The sequence below is a fragment of the Arvicanthis niloticus genome, chromosome 3 (genome assembly GCF_011762505.2).
Source record: "Arvicanthis niloticus isolate mArvNil1 chromosome 3, mArvNil1.pat.X, whole genome shotgun sequence".
NCBI classification, from domain to species: Eukaryota; Metazoa; Chordata; class Mammalia; order Rodentia; family Muridae; genus Arvicanthis; species Arvicanthis niloticus.
In genome coordinates this window covers 4,068,565-4,090,724 of record NC_047660.1, presented here as the reverse complement: position 1 = coordinate 4,090,724, position 22,160 = coordinate 4,068,565, and the positions used below count along the sequence as shown (strand labels likewise).

Below are 22,160 nucleotides of genomic sequence, written 5' to 3'. Positions count from 1 at the left end.
AACCCCCACTTCCTGTTTAACAAATCAAATGACAGCAGGGTTTGAGTGAGGTTAACTAATATGCTACACGTTTTAGCAACCCCAAAGTGGAGAAGTTACTTCCCAAACCAACAGACAGTGTTCCATGTGATACTTACTGAGCTAAGTGAATCACACCAAGGTCTAACTTGAAGCTTCCATATAATGTATGGTGCACAGTTGAGCAGAGCTCAACCCTGGCAATTTAGGGAGGATAGAAATGTTTTTTAATTAAGAGATTGAATATATATATATATTTCTGGCATCCTGAATGCAAGCTTCAATTAATCAAACTAAAAGCATTGGGGAAGTTTATGTGCTATAGATGATTTAGCGCTTATGGCTTTAAAGTTCTGAGCATTTGGGAAGGAAAAGCTGTGTTGGGGTCCGATGGTAGAGAGGACTTCAGGGAGGAAGGGTTACCTTTTCTGGCTCTACATGCAAACATTTTGTCTAAATCGGTCTTTCTAATGTGAAAAGTCAATACCCCAGGCCAAGGATAAAATTATTTATTAGTAAGGAGAGAGCTCAACTTATATATTATTTAGTGCATCCCTTTGAACTGTCAATTGTCATGTGTATTTGACGATGTGTAGCTCATATTGGCATTGCTGTACAAGAATACCGCATGTAAACGAGGAGTTATTATTATGGTGGTTGTTTCTGATTTACCGAATATTTTATAATAGGAGCGTATGGTCAAAAAGCATGGAGAGCCCAGGGGTCAGGGAACAGGGACAGTGAGTAAAGGGACCACAAGGAGGGTTGACTGCAGAGCATGGAGCCAGAGTTAGGGGACAGTGAGGAATCAAGCTACATGGGACAGTTGGGATCAATAAGGCAGGGTAGAGCCGGAGAGCCGTGCAGCAGGGTTTAATTTTATAACCTACAATACACATATTGGGATCTCTGAGATAGGGTTAGAGATTAGACCATTTATTATGAGTGATAATAAATGTCCCACTGGACAGAAAAAAATTACAATAATCCAGGCATAGTGTAGGGAAAAGGTGGGAGAGGAGAAGAAAGGGATCCAAAAGACACTGGAAGACTAGGAGAAGCTGCAAGAGCTCAGAAGTGCCAGAAATACACGAAGCATCCTATCACAAGAGATAATCCTGATGGTGCTATGACTGGAGAGGGCATAGGAGGAAAGGGAGACCAGCTGGTGAGAAGCAGTTTGGAGGAGGGGGAAGACGATGAGCCATGAGCTTCCAGCACTGAACATTAGATAACAGTAGGATATATCTGTGGAGTTATCTTATACCTATAGAGGTCTATACTTGACACAGAGAGGAGGGGGCAGCAGCCAGCAGCCAGCCTAGTTCCCAGGTTACCAATTTCTAAGCCCGAGGCAGCTGTCTTGGAACAACAGTTGATGTCATGCACACTTGCCACCACACGGAAAAAGCTAGCGTAAAGAGAAACAGGCAGTTGACCAATGGAGAGCTTTGGAAAAAAAAAAAAAAAAAAAAAAAAAAAAAAAGAGCTAGTCAGCGGCCCTGAAAAAATCAGGAGGTCGCAAAGAGTCAGGAAACTAAATATACATGAAAGAAGAAGATAGTGTTTTGAAAAAAAAAAATAAGTAAGCCAAACTGTTGAGGACCACATCCCAGTTTGGGTAAATCCGTAAGAATCTTCTGTTTACTTGTCCTGTAGCTGGGCAAAATACCGAAGGAAAGCACCTAACTTTGTAAGGCTTACTTTGGCTCACGGTTTGAGGGCACGGTCCCTCACGGTAGCAGGGCTTGAGGTAGTTGACTGGTTTACATCTACAGTGAGGAACGGGAAAGAAACGCTGGGGCCCAGTGCCTTTCTTTTACTCACCCAGGACCCCTTCCTCCTCAGAGCTTGCTGTTCACACTTAGGGTGGGTCTTCCTTCTTGTCTCGGTTCATCCAGTCTTAAAACTTCCTGGCAGCCATGCCCAGAGGTTTGTTGCCGTGGTAACCCTAAATCCCATCTAGTTGACAATCAAAATTAACGATCACAGCCTCCTACACGTATTTCACCCTCCTTAGCACCAGTCTCTGGCAACGATCCTGTTGGAGGCAACATTTGTTCATAGTCATGTTTGAAGGCACAGAATAGTGGGCGGATAAGGGAACAGTCATAGCTGTGTCTTTCATACTACAGGTGACTTCAAAGTAGGTTTTTCAGAGGTAGAACACTTAAAAGCGAAATTATCAAGACTTTTGCATCTGCCTTTTAAGATGCCTATTCGCAGGACTGGTTGGAGTGGTAATTCCAGAATGAAATGTCACCAGCCCCTGGGTGTCTTGTTTTTTTAGGGTCTATCAGATTCTCATGAACCCAGCCACAAGGACTGCTTGAAAGCAATTCTCAGGATGAGAAAGTCCTTGGTGTGGTTGGAGGTAGTTGCTGTGCTCCTGCTGACGCCTCCAAGGACTAAACCAGAACAGCGCTGCTCCAACGTGCATGTACCTGCAAGTTACCTGGGGATCTTATTAAGGGTGTAGATTCTGATTCAGTAGGTCGGGGTGGGGTAATAGTCTGCTTTCCTAACAAGTTCCCAGAGGATGAAGATGATGGTACCACTCATCCTGTTCAACGGGGAGGATCTGGAACACCGGGGCAGCTTTGCAGAAATGTGAGTGCTACTGGGTGATGGGTCTGCAGTAGCTCACCCAAAGAGCCCATGTAGCTTTGGAGGCTGGCTCCCACTGGCCCAGGCAGCTTCTGCAGGATACCACTCTTGCTTAGAGGTCAGATTATGCTAATGTCAACTTCCAGTCTACAGGATCACGGCTAGGTGCTGGCAGGGTTGGCAGCAAGCCCAACAGTGGACATCTCCTATACCTAAGATGTCTGTGGTTGTCATGGACACAGACTCACAACTTGCAAAAGAAGTTTGATACCCACCCCCAAGTAAGGCCTCTGTGTGTATGTATCAGCTTTAGAGATTTTCCTTTCTTTCCTAAGAAACATATGTTTTAAAACTCAGCTTTGAATACCCCTCTGCTTGCTTGCTTGCTTTATTTATTTATTTATTTATTTAGTCACTTACTTGCTTACTTATTTGCTAGGTTCTGGGTAGATTTAAAGGCCAGAAGCCTAATGTGTCCACCTTAGATTTTAAACACCCAATGAATGAGTTTTGGGGGACTCTGTCAGCCACAGTCATTTCTTAAGATGCAGACAACAGCTTTCCTCATTCTCTTGAAAGGGCATGAGGAGTAAGCAGGATGTGTTATGTGCCTTTAGCATGGCATGGGAATGTGTTCCATGCCCTCAGCATGGCATTGGTTTCATAACCATAAGTTACAGTCCATAAACAAAGACATCACCAGGAGGACTGAGAGAAGTCCGGCTTCCTGGAGGGGAGAGATCTTAAACCTTCCTCTCTCCTCTGGGATGTTTCCTCTTTTTCTGTCACCAATGAGGCTCCCTTTCTCTGGATCTCTCCTGGAGCCAGGAATGGAGCTGAAGTGATTTGGGGAAGTCTTTCCTGCCTGATGCTTGTTAGTCCACACAGAGATGAGTGGGGTGGGGTGGACATGCTTTTTAATTGACCAATAACCTTTTAAGAGTGAAACAGCAAATGTTTATCGAGTTTATCGAGTGCCTGCTCTACAGCCAGCCTTCTGTTGAGAGCTGTGTTCATCAGTTCCACTAAAGTGTTTTATGAAGAAAGTGAAGCATAGGGAGAGTGATCTCCCAAGGTCACAGGCGAATCAGAAGCAAAACCAAGGGCAGACGCACCTTGGTAGGATTGAGTGTGGTGCCTCTGTCAAGAGTGTCTCCGTGGGGACTGCATAAGGGCCTTGCTTAGAAGAATGCCGTGCCACAGTATTCCCCGAGGAGTTAGAGCAGACAGGAGTGGCCACTGGTGCGCTCTGCACATAGGGACTACGTTTTTTCACAAGGAACTTGGTGTAGCACCAGACCATGGTCAGGGGATCACCTTCATTGTTTGTTGAGAATTAGTTGGCCTTTTTGTTACTTGTGTATGGTGTGTGTGTTCGCGTCTTTGTGTGTGTGTGTCTGTCTGTCAGAGAGACAGAGAGAGACGTACATAGAGACAGAGAGACACAGAGAGAGACAGAGAGACACACAGAGAGACAGAGGGACAGAGAGAGACAGGGACAGAGAGGGAGAGAGACAGAGAGACACAGAGAGAGAGACAGAGACATAGAGAGAGATGGGGACAGAGAGAGACAGAGGGACAGAGGGGGGGAGGAAGGAGAGACAGACAGAGAGGCCCGCTCATGTCTGAGGAGTTTTGCGATGCTTTTGATGTTGCTACCTGAGAGACTTTCCTAGAAACACATATGAATACATTGTGGAATTGTTGGAGATGGAATGCAGGGCCTCTCTCACCAGAGACAAACTCATCGAGCTATTTTTTGTTCTTTCTCTACTTTAAGTTTTGAGGCAAGGTCTTGCTAAAATAGCCAGTCTGGTGTCAAACTCTGTAGCCCATGGAGGTCTTGCGTTCGTCCTATTTCTGCCTCAGTCTTCCTAGTATTTACAAACACAGGCCTCTGCCACTGGGCCTGGCTAGGAAGACTTCATCTCCAGCTTCCCTACCCTGTGCAGTGTGTTTCCTGCCGGAAGTTCTACCCTCCTCCAAGGGAGTGTTCACTGCTCCTTTGTAGCTGTTCAGAGATGTGTGCAGTCTGCTTAGTCTGCTGCTATGCTAAGCCACGGCCATCTTTCTCCTGTCTGCCCCAGCATCCCTACCAAGTGGCCTCAATAGTATGGTATTCCTGGAGATCTCTTCAGATCAGATGCCTGCCTGAGAGACAGGATGCAGTCTTACCTAGGAAACCCATCACTTGAGCCCTGGAGTACCAGCTTCCTGGCAGCCACCAGGAAGACCATCCCCTCCGGAAACAAAACAAGCCCTATCTCTTAAGTCTCTCTGTTCCTTTTCTTTAAAGTTCTCAGTGCTCCTAGGCTGCAATTAAGAGGCAGGATCAAAGGGGCCTGCTGCCTCTGGAGCTGCCAGGGCCAAAGGACAGCTTTGGTCTTTTTTTTTTTTTTTTTTTTTTAACTCTTTACTTCCCAGAACTTGTACTCCGGCTGCTGCCAGCTTGTTCTGAGCTCTCATGCACTGGAAGAGGAGAAAGGGCTTTGGGGAGACACACTCAAATGGGGAAGCGCTTTGTCTGCCATGCAGACAGCAATCAGAGGAGACCCCAAGAGGAAAAGTTCCTGATCTGGTAGAGGTCATATCTACCTTCTCCCTAGGCTCTGACAAGCAGTCTCTATTGGCTGCAGCCAGTGAGTAGACCCTAACAAGCCGGATGCACATAAGCTACAGTGTTCGAGTAGACAACTGCCCTTGTGTTGAAATGGAAGTGAGGCTCCCAGCACTCCCAGTGATACCTGTCTCCAAGGAAGGCCAGTCCTTTGTACAGTAGAGGTTGGAAGTTTCTGATAGGGTCAGTTTGGTGCCTCCCTTATTCAGGATATGGTACTTACACTTATGTAACCTGGGATCCTAGGGATTCCTGAGCCAGCAAAGGCAGAGAAAGGGATGAGCAGTTTCCTCAAGTCTGCTCAGGTCTAAACGCAATGGGAAAAGCAGATGGATACTCAACAGTACCGCAAAACTATCAACTTCTACCCCAGTAGTGTACTGCTGTTCCCCCTGGAGACATCTGCTAGCACGCTCGCTGGACATTGGCTTAAAAATGATAGAGGAAGCAGCAGATGCAGCTGTGTACACAGAAGACACGCTGTCTGTCACACTGGTGGGGAGAACACTGAGTTGCGGGTTTCTGGTTGCCTTTGTCTTTTTGCATTTCCCACTCCCCGCAACACACATGGTGATGATTTCCATCCTCCTCTGTGACCCTCTTCCTCAGACACCCAGAGACCCCTGCACCACCCATAGGTGCCAAGGTTACTGAAGGAACTAGTTCCTTGCAGCTCCCGTCGGCAGCAGTTGTGCCCACCTTCCCTCCAGTCCTGAAGGAGGAACAAGAAGGGTTTCTGGTTCTCTCCCTCAGAGTGAGGGAGAGAGGAGAGTGCCCAGCAGGCTCCCTGCCCTAGACCAGGTGTTAATGTGAAGAAAACCATGGCGTGCTGCAAGCCCTTAGACTAACTCCGAGGCAGACTCTCATAAGGAAAACCCTTAGGTTGATTTTAACCTAAAGATCATCTATTCTAGTACATACTGAGCCTGCTTCTCCATTTCCTCCTTCCCCTCCCCCCTGCTCCCTCCTCTTCTCTCCCCTCCCTCCTCCGACCTCTTCCCCTCCCCCCTGCTCCCTCCCACTTCCTTCTCCTCCCTTCCCCTCCCTCTCCCTCTTCCCTCTTTCCCTCATCCTTCCCTTCTCTTCCAGCCTCTGCCCCCCCACCTCCCCTTTCCTCTCCCTCTCTGCCTCTTTTCCTCTCTCCCTCCCTGTTATCTCATGTCTCCTTCCCTCCCCTCTGTCAGTGTGCTCCCCCCTCTTTCTCTTCTTCCCTCCCTCACTTCCTCTCCCACTCCCCCCTCCCACTGCTGGTTTTATGGACACACAACAGACCCCACCCACATTCCACCATAGTGGAATTTTGTCTTTTCAATGAAAACTGCCAGTCTTCTCACTGACCGCTCCCCCACGCCCCATGTCAGGCTAAAAGGTGTGTTGCATAACCCAGACCAGATGAAATCACTGATGAGAAAAAGCCATTGAGGGGCTGGGAGAACTCAGTGTGCAGACTAGGAAAATGTCACCGTTCAACACCCTGCAGATTGATACCTGGCCGTAGTTTCCTCCCCAGGTGTGTGCACATGTTCAAGTTAATGTCTGTGGCTGTAGAACTGTGCCTGCTATTCTTGTCTGCAGCTCCTGTTTTGAGGAATTAAAAGGCATGAAAAAGCAGTGTGGCCTGCATATGTTGTCAGGACAACACAGTGGAGCTATTCTGAGGGCCTGAGTATACTATATCCAGTGGCCCTCTTGGTCTCCTCCTCCCTGACTTCCAAAGGTGTTGAGATGAGAAGTGAGCTTCCTCTTACAGTTTGGCAGAACTCAGAAAATCCTGGAGTTAGGTTGGTAACTTCCCGAAGGCGAAGGGGATGAACCTTCTGTTCAGTACAATAACAGGTTCCTGGGGAACATGCTGCTGTTGACTGATCCCAGTTCACTTATCCAGACACGTGGAAGGACCACAGCATCCAGTCCTCAAAATGGCCTGGCTCTGGACTCCTTCCAGCCTCTGCCAGGGAAGTGGAGCCAGGAAGGCTTTGACTGAGTCCTTTCCCTCCCTCACGTTTTTCCATCTTCCCCTCACGTTCACAGGACTGAAAATTAGAAACACTTTTCTCCTACACACAAAATTACTCCCTCACACACATTTTCCCCCTCCTGCTTTGAAGAGGCAATTGCTGCCAGAGCAGGCTTCTGGAGGGAGAGGATAGAGCCTGAAATGTAGCAAGCCAGCCTCACCGGGAGGAACGTGGTCACCCTCTCGGAATGATAGGACCAAGGAGACAATGAGGCACTCCCTGGAACTCTGCCTGTGTCTGATTTCTTAGTCTTGGTACATGTTGCCTTTGTGGAGATCGGGTAGGCTAAACACTTAGGGTTTGTGGTCATTTCTGTCTTTAATAAAAAGATTGTGTAGCTGGCTTCTACTTGCTGGCTTTTATAAAATACTGAGAAAGCCCATGCAGACGGCTCCTGGCTTCCTCTGCTCCCACTCAGGCCTCTTCTCCTGCCTCATCTATGTCTTTTCTTATGCCTTGGAATTCTGCTAGTGGGCGGTTCACATTCTCAAAACACCACTGATCTCACCAGAAACCAGAACGGGACCTGTGCCCCTGAGCCCTGAGGAAATGAATATTTCAAACTTGAAAAGGAAAGAAACCTTCAGTCATGATAAGGACTGCAGTAATTATTACTGCTGCCCCCTTTCATTTTACACAAAACATCTCCTTTTCTCCATTCTTGTTTTATTCAAATATGTGAAAGTTTAGTTTTTAGGATTTTTTTTTCTATCTGGATTTAAGATCAGTAAAAAGAAAAAAGAGAGGGTCCCTCAGATCACGCCCTTTGTCTTTTATTCTCGACAGTGGCTTTTAGTTCCTGTTACTTTATTTAGGTAGAGGAGTGTGTATCTTAGAAATGAGATTAAACTGAATATGACTGGCAAGATGGCAGAGTCAGTAAGAGTGCAGCTTCATTTGATCCTCAGGACCCACATAAAACACAACATGCCAAGATAATGTGTGCTTGCAATCCCAGCACTAGGGAAGCAGAGATAGGCAGATCCCTGGGCCATACACACCAGCCAGCCATTCTAGCCTATTTAGTGAGTGCCAGGTCAGTGGGAGACCCTGTCTCAATAAAATAGTGGGCAATGCCTAAGGTTGATTGCCAGTCTTTGTGTGTGTGTGTTCACATATAATATCACACACAACAAAGCACATACACATGAACACATACATATACATGAGCGTACATACACACACACAAATACACTCACATACACCAATACCCTTATCTACTCACATAAGCACACACACTCACATGCACATGCATACACATGTACACACACACACCCATACCCACGTCCACTCACATCCACACACTCACACACTCTTTCACACATATACATACACATGCATAGTTATACACAAACACACACATCCACTCATATACACACTCAGATGCATATACTCTCTTTCACACACACACAAATACATACACGAGCATACCCCCACACACTCACTCACCTCCGCCCCCTCGTACACACACGGAAGATTTTTTAAAGTCAGAATGGGAGGACCCACAGTGGGAGCCCTTGATGCGTGGCTGGGGCTGATGACGTTGCCACTGAACCTTGGATTGCAGTATCATTGCTTTTTACTTCTCGAAGTTTCTGTCAACTGTGAAAAGCTCTACGGAAACAATATACTACAGGAAAGGCATAAGAAGAAAGGTGTTTCTCGAATATTCCCTTTTCCTTTCCCTTACGGTATTTACAGTGTGTGAGAGGGAAGGTGAGTGAGTGGCTAAGGCACCGTCTTAAAGCCACTGTGGTAAAGGTTACGTGTGTAACCTATGTTACAAAGCCCCCTGTGAGAAGATTTCAGCCATCCAAACAAGGCAGGGAAAGCCTCCTGAAGGAGACAACATCTTCAGTGGTGTCGGAGAAGTCCCATGGCATCCCTCTCTGGACCACAGCCTGCCTGCCAGGGAGCACTTGGCATGAACTGAGTTGCAGGTGTCTCTGAATGCTCCAGCTTGGGCCTCAGACTTCATCAGAGTGCAGCAGCCACCAGGTGTTTAGGAACAGATGTGAGATAGGATCAGCCATAGCTTAAGGCTGATTTAGACCCAGATGATGGGTACTCGGGTGAGCCCTGAAGGCTTCCAGAGCTGGAATGTAGAAGAACCAGGAAGTGATGTACCTGGTGCAGAGTCAGGCGCCAGGGGCTTGGGTGGGACTTACTTGAGGGTAAAGGAAAGAGCACAGAGAGGACCTGGAGACACGAGATACCAGAAACACCCGGTGATGTGGATGGGGAGACGGTGTCTGGAGAGCCTGGGGTTCCAGGTATTCTGAGAAGTGTGGATGTAGGCTGTGTAGGGTGTAGACCATGGTGTGAATTTGGTACTTATGTGCAGAAGGCTGATATTTGAGATGAAAACAGGAGTTTGTTAAGGACACAAGTAACCTAAAAGTAGTAAAAAAGTTGATGGCACAGCCTCAGAGAATGCATATTTAGGGAGGCTAGCCTAGGCTCTTTGGGGACACACACGTACACGGTGGATGGCATTTCAAAAAGTGTACCTCGGCACAGGTGTGTGGGCCTTGTGACATCTCTCAGTGCCTTGGAATCTGTATAATAGATGATGTTATACATTTTGCCCTGCATTAAGGGTTTATGTAACCAAGGGGTTGTGAGAAATAATGGCAGATTCTGAAGTCTGAGATACGTGGGAGCCGGGCATGTAGTCCTGGCGTGCGGGGGTTAAAAAGACAAGCCTGGCCTTTGGGAACATATCAGGAAGAATTTTGAGTGGAACCCTGGACTACAAGTTCCTGCAGGTATGGAATGTATAACTGTTGAAAAGTGTGTGATGTTTATGGGGATCAAAAGAGATGCAGTGGGCAGGGGAGAGGCAACAGGGTTAAGATGTTTGGTGGGGCTTGTGGGGAGGTATGCTAGGCTGACAGAGGACGCTGATGACCTTTGAGCCAGAAGCAGCTTCTGGGAATGAATGGAGTGCCTGAAGCCACAGGGAAGGAAGGGTTTTGAGAGCAGTTACAGGAATAGGTTTGAATCTTCCCTGGTGGGGATGGTAAAAGGAATCAGGTAAATCTGATGGCTGGTGGTAAATCGAGATCTAAATGCTTCTCCAGGAGTCGTCCAGGGTTTTGTCGGAAGTGAGTTGTGCTCCTCAGAATGTGTGTATTGAGGAGAGGCCAGCAGGCTGCTCTGATCCCCGTTTCTAATTGGAGATGAGCTTTGTATCACAGGCTTAGCCAGGACCCAGAAACTCGGCTGCTGTCAAAACCGCGGTGCAGCGTGACAGTTGTCTTTCTTGTGTTACTTTCCCCCGAGTTTCGCTCACTCCCTGGCCTTTAGCAAAGGACGACTCTGGGGCCGAGATTTGTTCCCTTACTTAATATAAACTATCGTGAGAGATGTGTATGTGGACTTTAGTGTGTCTTGCAGTAATCCTGTATGGTCTGCATAAGCTGTTGTCTGGCAACTGGTACAACCCCAACAAACATCTTCAGAATAAGATGGAGTGAATGGAGTACTTTATTATCAAGGCATCATTTCTTTAGATGAGGCTTAGCTGTGAGTCAGACTCACACAAATCCATGCCTCGTTGTCCACGCAGACACAGGCAGAACTTTCCATTGTGGTGTAAACTGAATACATTGTCACCCTGGGAGTGCACACAGTTCTGTGGAGCAGGGCTTTATAGTACTGAAGGGAGGCCAGCTCCACCCTAGTATCTTCAACCAGGGGTCTTTATTATTATTCATTTATTATTTATCTATTCAGACTTGACAGAGGAGTGTTGGCAGATAAGGGAAATGGTCAGAGAAAGGCTGGAGCTGAGACGCTGAACTGGGAGTTGTCTTTCTTTTTTTTAAGCACGTTCTAGTTGCTGAATCGCCACAGGGGTGGCACTTTTGGATGCGTTTGTCTGCAGAGGATGGCCAAGACTCACAAAATGGATTGGCCAGTTTCTCCCCCCCTTGAGAGCCTAGCCACTTGAAAACCAAATAAAAGAAAAGCACATCACGGTCAAGGCCAGAGTGAGGTTTGAAGCGATTTGATAAGGCCAAGTATCTATAACACACCTACTTTACCCAACAGTGATCCCAGGAGAAGAAAAACACGACTTTTGCCAACCCCATTTCAAAAAATCTGATCACACTGCTCTCAAACTTGGTTTTGTTGGCAGCTTAAATTCTTTGGAACCTTGAATTTAAAACAAAAAATCAAAAGGAGAGTTCTTTAGCCTATGCCCCAAGACACTGACTTGAGATCTCTGGGGTGGGGCCCAGGAATCTGCATTTATTGGAAGAATCCAGTGATTTAGACACATTCTTCACAGACCTCCCAGCTCTCGTTCTGAGAAGCCATTCAAGCTCCACGTTCAAACACTGGCCTTGTTGCAGACCAGATGCACAACTCAGGCAACTTTGCTGATCTGTTTGAACTTCAGTTTCCCCATCTTTCAAATAGGGCGTGTTACCTGCTTCTCTGATGAGTACGGTTAAATGCGCTCACCTACCTAAAAGACATACCCAGATTTTAAAATTACGTGCTTAATAGTTAAGATATGTTTTCTGGGGTGGGTATACACCTACAACCCTCTAAGCAGTTCTAGAAAGATCAGAGATTTCAGCTCAAGCATTTTTGCAAATTCAACTCTCGTTTTCCCTCACAAAGACCTCATTGTTCTTTCTGTAGAAAGCAGAAGGCCTTACATGCTGCAAAAAGAATTTTAGGCTGGGCTTTGGGGTATGTTTACATTTGGTAGAAATGGTGAGACCCTGGAACATGTTATCTCAGACTAAAGGGATCATTGTATTTCTAGCATAGTTGAAAGGCAGTTGCTTTTGGAAACAGGAGGGCCTATATCTGAAGGGTTTCTCATAGCACATGTGTGAAAATGGAGCACTTGAACAGTCTCCATAGTAGGCCGTGCCTTGAGCTGTTTTGGCACAGATAAAATTAATTCTGTCTCCACTCAGCCTGTTTTTAGGTTGTTCAAGCAGATGGTAACTGGACCATGTTAGGACCGGACTCCTGAATTTACACTTTGGAAATGAATGAATGAGTGAGGCACTTGCTCTGGGGCTAAGAACCACTTCTGTGGCATCTGTCAGTTATTCTGGCACTCCGGTCCTCCAGGAAGGTCAACAGCTTTGTTGCCCGGAGAAAGAATAAGCCAGGGTGCGTCCTAGAACCAGACCCCACTTCCTTCCTGAATGTGGTGACCCAGTTGACTGTGCTAGAAGAAGTCCCTGCTGCCACCAACTGAGAACCCCTCAATAGCAGAGACTCTGGAAAGTTAGGTGTCTGCAGGAGCTCTGGGTCACACTATTTGGATCATGCATAAACAAAGAACGAAGTATGCTTAGAATCCATTTGATCAACAGGGGAAACCGAAACAGAATACTGGAAAAGAAACTCAAACACAGAGAAGGGAGTGAAAACGGAAGCGTGTAATAGCCTGGGTTCTAAAGACTTTTCAGCTTTTACTTGAGGAAGGTTTTCAAAAAATGTCCCAGTCAAAACACAACAGAAAGCTCTTCAAATACATTCTGAATCATTTTCACAAAGCCCAGTCCCTCCCTTTGGAGAGTATGGATTAAAATCTGTTTGTTTCCTGTCCCGTTACTATGGAAAGGAAGCATTACAGAATGATCCGCAGCCAACCAGGAAGTCAGAAGTGACGCCTCCAGATCAGCCCACAAACGCATGCGTGCACACATGCACACATATGTACATGTGCATGCATGTGTGCCAAAAATGGAGAAACTGACTCACTCTGTCTGTGTTGATCCTGGGTAGGTGATGCTTCACGTAGAATAGAAAAGCGGAGGCCAACCTGAGGCGAGTTGGGTCTGGCTGCAGGAGGAGTAGGCCCTGCTTGAGTTGAGTAGTATACGTGGAAGAGAGAGCAGTTCGGGAGGGTCGAATACATCCTATACCAAAGGAAACTGCTCGAACAAAAGCCAATAGGAGGAAGTGAGCTCCTATTGTGTACACACAGGGAGTTCCTCAGAAAGGAAATTGCCTGGTTCCGCATGCTTCCGATGCCTTCCAGAGCTGCCAAGGAAAGGCCAGGCCGGTATGCACGGACCAGAGATGGTGTCTCCCTCAGCCTGGGCTTAGTTGCAAGGAAATGGGTGGGGTTTTTAGCAAATCCACCCACATTCCCAGACTTCTAGAACGGCAGTTATAGACTGGATCTTGGAACCACCAGGCACAATTACTAAGGTTTTTCCTTTGTTGTTCCCTAGGCTGTTTGCGTGAAGAGTGGGTACTTGGATGCAGTAGCCTGCTCTCTTAGACGTTGCACATTGCCTAGGGTCCCTCAGCCGGTTCCATGTGGTTTCGCCTTCCAGGAGCGCCTCTGTGCAGGAGCCTGAGCTCTCTCTTGAGGGTCAGACCACCAGACATGAGGCCCTGCGATTGGCTCGGGGAGGCTTCACTTTCAGGTCTCAGCACTCCTGCTACCTGACATCTGTAGCAATGCCGAGTTCACTGTGAGCATTTGATTTTATAGGGCACAGTGTGAAGCCTGGCATTGTCCGGAACCACAGAGACAGCCGTTTTCAGTCCTAGAGGTATAACAGAGGTTTGGAATTGTATGTTCCAGTTAACACAGTTCATGAATTACCTCGGTCTCTGGAGCCCTTAGGGTAGGGCTTGGAGACACCTAATAGTTTTTAAAGAGCTTGGATTGAGCAGGACTTATTATTTTTTTTCCTCCTTTATGTTGCCTGATTGACAGTTTGAGTACAGTTAAGCTCAGATCTGTGGGGATGCTACTATAACTGGCGTGCATGGTAGAGTCATTTTCCACTGACATCATCCTCTGAAAGCTCCTGAGAGGGAAAATGAAAGCAGAGGAGGAAGAAGGAGGCCGAGCTCCTTCTGTGGAGAACCTGCCATTTTGCCTGTTGACTCCACCTCACCTCCAGGCTTGGCAGAAGCTCAGTGTTACTGACCCAGTCAGGTCCCCTCCCCTGAGTTCCCCAAGGGACTGTCTACAGCTGTGGCCCATGAAATCCACGGACACTGTGTGTAGGGGTGAAAAATTGATTCAGTCAGTATTTCTTGAATGTACCAAGTTTCGGTGCAGTTGAAGTCAGTGATTTTTCAGTTTGCCCTGGAGGGTAAAACAATCCTGGGCCTTATTTGCTTATAAAATTCCGTTTGATGGTTCTCAGTGAACAATCCTGAGGTGAACAGACAGCCTGGCTAGATGCTGTTCAGGGTGCTGGGCCACAGAGTTGCCCCTGCCTGGCCTCGAGGTCCATTGGTGAATCTTCCAGTCGTAAACACAGAGCGGAACAGTTAACCTCAAGGAGATGAGAGCGAGGTTAGAAGGGACAGGGCTCAGGGTGGGTGGCCGTGGTTCTTCTGGGCAGCAGATCAAACAGTAGGTTGCTCTTTCAGAAGAGGGGCTTGGCGACTGTGTTGAAGGACAGCCATCAAAGGAAAGGGGAGAAGGGTATCACAATATTACGGTCCCTCTAATTAACAAATTCTTTCTAATTACTTGCTTCTGGGACATAGCAAGTCTCATCTCTAAACTAAAACTAATAGACAATTGAGCATTAAGCTTTGCTTTCTCCTGCTTGCTTGCTTCCTTCTTTCAGGGGAAAACCACATGAATTAAGAGTTAAATTTGCCAGCAGATACGGTAAGGTGATGTCCGAGAGACAAGGCTGCTCTGTGCAGTGCGGACAGGGCTGGGAGTGGCTGTTTACCTTCTGGCCCACATCTCTGCTCCCATCACTGTTCAGCAAGACTGTGGGGAAAAGAACGCAGGGAGCTGGGGCCTGGATCCTTGCCTGTTCGGCATACACTGCGTCTTCCATAGCAGGGCAAAAACTTGCGCAGGGGGGCCCATCCTCCCTCATGGCCATGCCTCGGACAGGATTCTACTCTCCCCTCGAGCTAGAAATGCCTGAGACAAAAACAACAACAACAACAGCAAAAAAGTCTCACATGACATTGAATAATGATGGTTTCAAAACTCCTCCTGGTTGAGTCTAATTTACAGGGTGAGGTCATAGAGCTGCCTGGAAAATTCCAATGTGATTTTTATATTTAGTTTATTCACATAGTACTGGACGTCAAAAAGTTTAAAAGCCGACTCATAAAGTCCTTGCAGTTCGTGTTTTCTTGCATTTCAGACACCGTGGCTTTCGTAGCTGCTACAGTAAGCCAGAGAACAACAAAAGAAAGGACAGGAGACAGAAGTAGACCAGAGCCTAGTAAGGTAGTTGAGTAGATCAAATGAGAGAACCTGAGAGAAAGGTGTATTTGGGGTGACCGCCCTAAGCCACTGAAGGTTGCATGAAACTTGGGACTTTGATTTTTTCATGTATCCAGGGTGCTTTTGTGACTTTTGTTCTGCAGTGGAGACCAACTGATAATGTGCCTTGTTTCTCATTGGCTTTGTAATCTCAATTCTCTCTGCCCCTCGTATAATGGCCTGTTTGTTTGGAGATTGGTTGCACGTTGGCCAAAGAATTAGACATTTGTTTCATGGTGCTTGTTTTGAAGAAATCAGTTCTGGGTACATCTTCACACTGCTCATAAAAATAGAGGCAAATCGGGCAATCCGTGCCATATAGACTGGAGGAGGATTATGTATGTAGAGGGAAGGAAACTATGATAAAACTTTATTTAATCTAATTACTGAAGCACCTGAATTATATACTATTCATAAAGATGTACAGTTTTATTAATTATGGTGACATACAGCAATTTGAGCCAGCCAAGGGTATCTTATCTAAGAATGAGCTTTAAGAAGCTCTTATTAATGAAGAGATAAGACTGATTTATAAGTGGTGTTAAGATATTTATATCTAAATGAATGTTAATGAAATGGGTGAGAAGTTTGGTCTTGGAAGTAGGGTAAATATTCACATCAAATTATGTCTATTTAAGACTTGATTTATTCATCAGGCAAGCTCCTTATACGTTTTAATTTCGTAAGTGTTCAGAGGTAAACTTTGGCCGAGTCTGGGGGCAGTTTCAACTCACAGGGGAACTCTGATCACTTTCTGGTGGCTGTCTGCCTGGAAATTCGTTGTGAGATATTCTTTGAATGCCAAGTCTAAGTTCGAAGGGAAAAATAACCTGGGATCACTTAGTGATGCCTGCCGGGAAGGGGAAGGGGGATGGGAGGACCAGGTGGTGTTCATTTGCTAACCTTGGCAGAGTCTCATCCAAGTCGCTCTCGGGATCATCTCCATTACCTACAAAATTGTAATAACTTATGTGTTACTGTTGACACCGTTTCTGGGTGTCTTCAAGACCCAACAGATAGCTATTTTTTTTCTACAGCAATGTTAGCTATTTAAGTATCTTAATTTACGTCTTCCTTGGAGAAGAACATTTGAGTTGAGTTTAGCTACATAGAATACATTTCTATTTTTACTTCCTTTTAGGAACACAATTATTTTGTAACTCTTTTGAATGTGTTTTTGTTCCTTGCTTTTTGTTTGTTTGTTTTTAAGGTAAAAGAGGACTGTTACCCTGAGACGTGTCCTGTGACATTGTGTTTTAGTGTTTCACAGTAGATTCAAGTGTAATTATTATTTTAGTTTTTGAGGTAAATTGAGAAAGCACTTATTTCCCTCCACTGAAATAGACTTGGAGATCAGACTAAGCCCATGGAGTACCACCACCTTCATCCATCTTGAAGCTAAATGGTAGGTAAATGATAACATGTAAAACCGAAAACTAGGGGAGTATCCTTAAATCGTCTGCTATGGTCTAGGACTTCAATGTTTACATTCAAAAACATTTTTTTAAAAAAAGTATAATGCTAACAGCGGCCCAAGAGAGCAATATTATTGTCTCAGTGTATGGACCAGGAAAACGTTTCTAAAGCCTGACTGTTCACCCACTGGGAACTGACATTAGAACCAATCTAATGGAAGTCTTGGATTTAAGTAGATGTCATCTGTCCCATCAACAGGACTCTTGCAGGAACATTTACTGCATTGAGTAGCAAGAACTAGGGAGTTCAGCAGTGTGATCTCTCTCTCTCTCTCTCTCTCTCTCAATCTCTCTCTCTCTCAATCTCTCTCTTTCTCTTTCTCTCTCCCTCTCTCTCTGTCTCTCTCTCCCTCCCTCCTTCCCTCTCTTTCACTCTCTGCCTTTCTCCCTGCCTCCCTCCTTTTTATTAATTTCTCTTGCTGAATTTTTGACCCTGTGCAGAGGAAGACCCACTGTGCAGACACTTGAAGACAGGCCTCCAAATGTCGTTGTCCTTCCTGCTGAAGGACACAGACCTTGGCTTTATGAGCTGCTAACAGTCTGTTTTTAGCACAGAGCCAGGAGATTGTCCTAATACACTTAGTGCTGTTCCAAAAATAGCACGGGGGTGGGTGGATCATAAATCTGAATCACTTATAGGGTCACAGTGGGACCCACCAGTGCTGGTAATCTTGGGGAGAAAGTGTTGTTGCACCTCAGGGATTAAGCTTGCAGTTGGGATTCTTTGCGACTGTGTCACAACCCATCTGTTGAATGCCTATTGTCTGCTTGTGGAGTTTAAGCAGATAGGCATGCTAGAAGCTTCCTTATTCGCTGGGTAAAACCCTGTGTAAACAAACATCAGCTGATGATATCCATGGTAATAATTACATGGAAAAAAATATGTGGACATCTGAAAGATGTCTGTCCTCTGAAAGATGTCTGTCCCCTGAAAAATATCTGTTCCCTTTCAAGGGTACGCTACTTCGATTGTGAAAATTCTGTATTGTCATTTGACCCTGCTGTGCTGTCAGGGATGGACACTGCAGGCCGGCGCTGCTGGGGTTTTAAGGGATGGTACCATCTCTATACTCTGCTCTCCTGTGTATTGATTGAAGGTACCGATATAGCAGAAGCATTAGTACATGTGTCCCGATGTAAAGGGTCATGGTTAGGACATGCTACTGTTGCTTTTAAGGCAGCTTGGGAGTGTAGATGCTTTATTTAGTTCATTTATTAAACAGCTTTACTAAAAAAGACAGACGACAGACAGAGTGAATTGATTAACCACTTATTCCACTTATTCCACATTTTAAACCACATTTTGGTTTATGAACATTTTTTTTTTACCTTTCATAAGATAGCTAATATTTGAATCTCTAGGCTAGTAGGATTGATCTTCCTGTAAATTTTATCCTCCCAAGTAAGTTTACCTAAATCTAGAAAATATTGAGTCAAAATTTAAAACAACAATATTTTTGGCAACTTTTTCACCACATGCTGTAACCTCCTGTCTTTGCCATGGGACAGCCTTGTTCTTGTCTATGTGCCATGGGAAATAATATCTCTTGGCAGCAACTTCTGGTATTTATGACTCCCCAACTTAGCATGTAATTATTTATTTTCCCCCTAACAATTTATTCTTCATAATATTTTGTAGTTGCGATTGAGGCTCTTGTACTTGGCTGAAGCACCAAACAGTGGGTACAGGTCCCTGACAGCCCAGGTTCAGCATTTGCCACATGTCTTGACCACCCATCTTTAAACCATGGGTTACTGGTCCCTAAAACCCACACCACAGCACAGTATCTCTGTGTAAAACCATGAAAGATCAGGAGTTGTATGTTAGTCATTGCTGTGAGAATAACAGAATCAAAATAAGACCCTTCTTGGAGTCCTTCTTTCCTTTCTGGAATCTTGCAAGATCAAGGGGAGTCACAGGCTTGCAGGGCAGGACCCTTCATGGAATGTTCCGACTGCCACTTACGGTGTCTTAGTGGTTAATTTTGTATTAGTTATGTTTTATTATTAGAAACAATAATAAGCAGTTATAATTTAACGTTTTTATGCCAAGCCTATGAAAAGTGTTATGCAAATTTCACTATTATTAGAAAGCTACAATTTGCAAGCCATTGGCTTCTTTTATTTGATCTCTTAAACACTGGCCACCCCCACCACAACCCACTTACTGTGTGAATCTGAATTGTCCAAATTATCATCGTGTTGTTTAAATACTAAACTGTATTTTACCTCATGACTTTTTTCTTCAGTAACACATAATTTCTGATACACAGTTTGAACAACAGACCATGATATTTAATATGCCTCTTGTGATGTCTAAGAGAACATGGCTCTTAACAACAGAACTGTACCCAGGCTTAGTGAGAGCATGTTTTCGCTATTTCTCCACCTTCTTATATTTGAGAATGTTCTAAAGTTCTGGAAGGTGTATCCACATTCGAAAATGATCATCCCCTGATCCTAGTAACATTTGACCTACTGTTCACTTTAAAATGAGAAAATAACATGTTTGTAAGCTTAAAGGCCAGAGGGGAATTTTTATGATTTTTTTAAAGCTTAGATTCTTTATATTTCAGTTTATTTTCTTAGAGTAAAACCTTTTTTCCGTAAGAAAAACGTATTTAAACTCATCTAGTAAGTATTTGGACCTGCCATTCTACATGGTTAGAAAATCCTCTTTAAAATTTTTAATAATAATGTTCTCTTTTTTTTGTTTTGTTTTGTTTTATTTTGTTTTTCGAGACAGGGTTTCTCTGTGTAGCCTTGGCTGTCCTGGAACTCACTCTGTAGACCAGGCTGGCCTCGAACTCAGAAATCCACCTGCCTCTGCCTCCCAAGTGCTGGGATTAATAATACTGTTCTTATAATTCGAAGATATTGAGACCACATTTGTTTCAACAGTTTTTATGACTTAATATTCATTCAGTTTAAATTGTTTATTTCTATATATTATGCTATGATTATAATTTGAACATATACATTTTAATTTTTTAATTGCTAATTTCTGGCTTTTTCCTTCAGAGTGGGATTTGAGGAAATGTTCTATTTTTAATCTTTGACATATCTTGGAATACTTTTGTTTACACATTAGAACTATGATGTGATTGACTATTTAGTAATGGCTATTAAATTTCTCTCCTGAATCTTAGACATTTTGTTGTTGGCTTCTACTGTTATGTGTCATCAGAGAGAAACTGGAAACTGTTCGTTTGCGGTTAATTTGAGGACAGAGGGGTTCAATAATGTACAGATCTTCCACTGTCCTTCCTCATGATTGCTGAGCGCAGGCCCCCTGAACTGTGCGTGGGAGTTGCCAGGACGTGTGCACTTCTCTACATCTTGGTATCCACATTCTTTGATTCTCCTCAAATCATTGCTTGGATTTAATTTGTGCTTTTATTCCATTAATTTCCATCCATGAACATCCATTTAATAGTTCCTGATGGGGTCTTTGTCTTCGGACTTCCACATCAGTTGGTAGCTCTTGGATTACTTTGATCTCTTTCTCTTTTAACTCCCTCTGTAGTCCATAAATTTATGTATCTCCATCTCATGGATTCCACTTCCAACATTGATAGTGCATTTTATCAAGTTTAATTCTCCAGTCAAAATGTCAGTGGCTCTCCCTTCTTATGACCTCCATGCTTGCTCTGCCCTTCGTTTCCTTTGCAGCCCCTATTTTCCTCCTTTTATCCCCCGACGCCCCAGTTCAGCTTTCTTGATCCTCATTGAAATGAAAACTATGTAGCAACCTGATTGTTTCTTAAGTTTTACTTTTGCAACAACAGACCCCGTGGGACCCTCTCAATCCTCCTTTCCTGTCCTTCCCGAGCTTCCTAGTTGTTTGTTTCTGTTTATCCACTCACTCTGAATGAAAAGAGAGCTGCCCAGGCCTGCCTCCCCTGGACTGAAGCCAGGGCACCACCTCTTACATCTCCCCATAAGCATTAAGTGATCCCCTGATGTGATTTGATTCAGATCAGTGATGCAGCAGCCTCAGACAGCGCTGTGGCCCGGCGGGTGTCTCCAGCAGGCAGATATCTTGTCCTTACTGAGTTTGATATTGTCAGGGGTAACTTTACCAGCACACCTACCACAAGGCGCCTTCCTGTTGCCTCTTCCACTTGGAGGGGTTGCTCTTAGGCTGTCAGCTCTTGATTTGCCTTTGCAACTGGACAAAGCTTGAAGGGTTTGCCCCATTGTGACCAGTAGAAGCACAGAGACTTCAAGACTTGTGCTATTCCCGAACTGGAGACTCTGTGGGGGCAAGCTCCGTCTACTTAGCATTCAAGCAGACTTCAGCTGTGATTGGAAGTCTTGAGTGTCAGTGGTAAACATTGGCTTTTGTATCATTTTTATTCGCTTGCAATAATTTTGAATCCCAGTGGGACATGTGTGCCCATTTTCAACAAGAGAGTCCTATTCCCCACTCTTTTGATTGTATTTGTAGTCAAATCAGGTGGTGACTTATTGGGGCAGAGTATACATTTACTTCATAAGTTAACTCACTCTTTGTGTTTTCCAATTTTCAGAGGAATACTTGTTGAATCAAACATTGTTTCTCCACACAGAGCTCTGTTATCTTGTATTCTTAGTTCTTAGAGACACTAAGGTCTTGTTCAGGAAACTTCTATTTGAGGGTTGGGGTGAGAGGGCGCAGTGGCTAAAGGGTTTGCGTGCTAGCCTAATGGCCCGAGTTCAGTCCCTGGACGCACAGTGAAAGCAGGAATGCATTACCCCGAGCTGTGCTGTGACCCCATGTGCACACAGTACACCCGTGTTCACACATAATACATTTTAAAAATTTAAGAAATTTCTAATTGATTCCGTTGATTTATATGTCTGTTCCTTCAGCAGTAATCAAGTGTGGTTTTCGTTGTCTTAAACAACATCCCCATGTTCTAAGACTTCTCCCAGGTACTGTGATCACTGTTTCAAGAAAAAAAAAAAAATCTCTGTTCAATTCTGTTTCTTCTTTCAGAGAAATACCAAAATAAGCTGACACCAACCTTTCCCAACACTAAAACAACCTGAGATTTTAATAAAATTGCATTGAGTCTACAATTTGGATTAATAACTAAATTTTTAATTATTTTTTTATGTGTATGCTAGTATGTGTGTGTAAGTGTATGCTACCCACGTGTTTGAATACCAGCAGAGGCCAAAAAAAGGGCCTTGGATAC

General features: G+C 44.8%; 1 protein-coding gene across 8 annotated transcripts in view; it reads left to right on the top strand.

Moving 5' to 3' along the window:
• Mbnl2 (muscleblind like splicing regulator 2) overlaps window positions 1-22,160 on the top strand; it is a 158,171-nt gene that overhangs the window by 6,449 nt on the left and 129,562 nt on the right. The gene's annotated exons all lie outside the window — the stretch shown is intronic.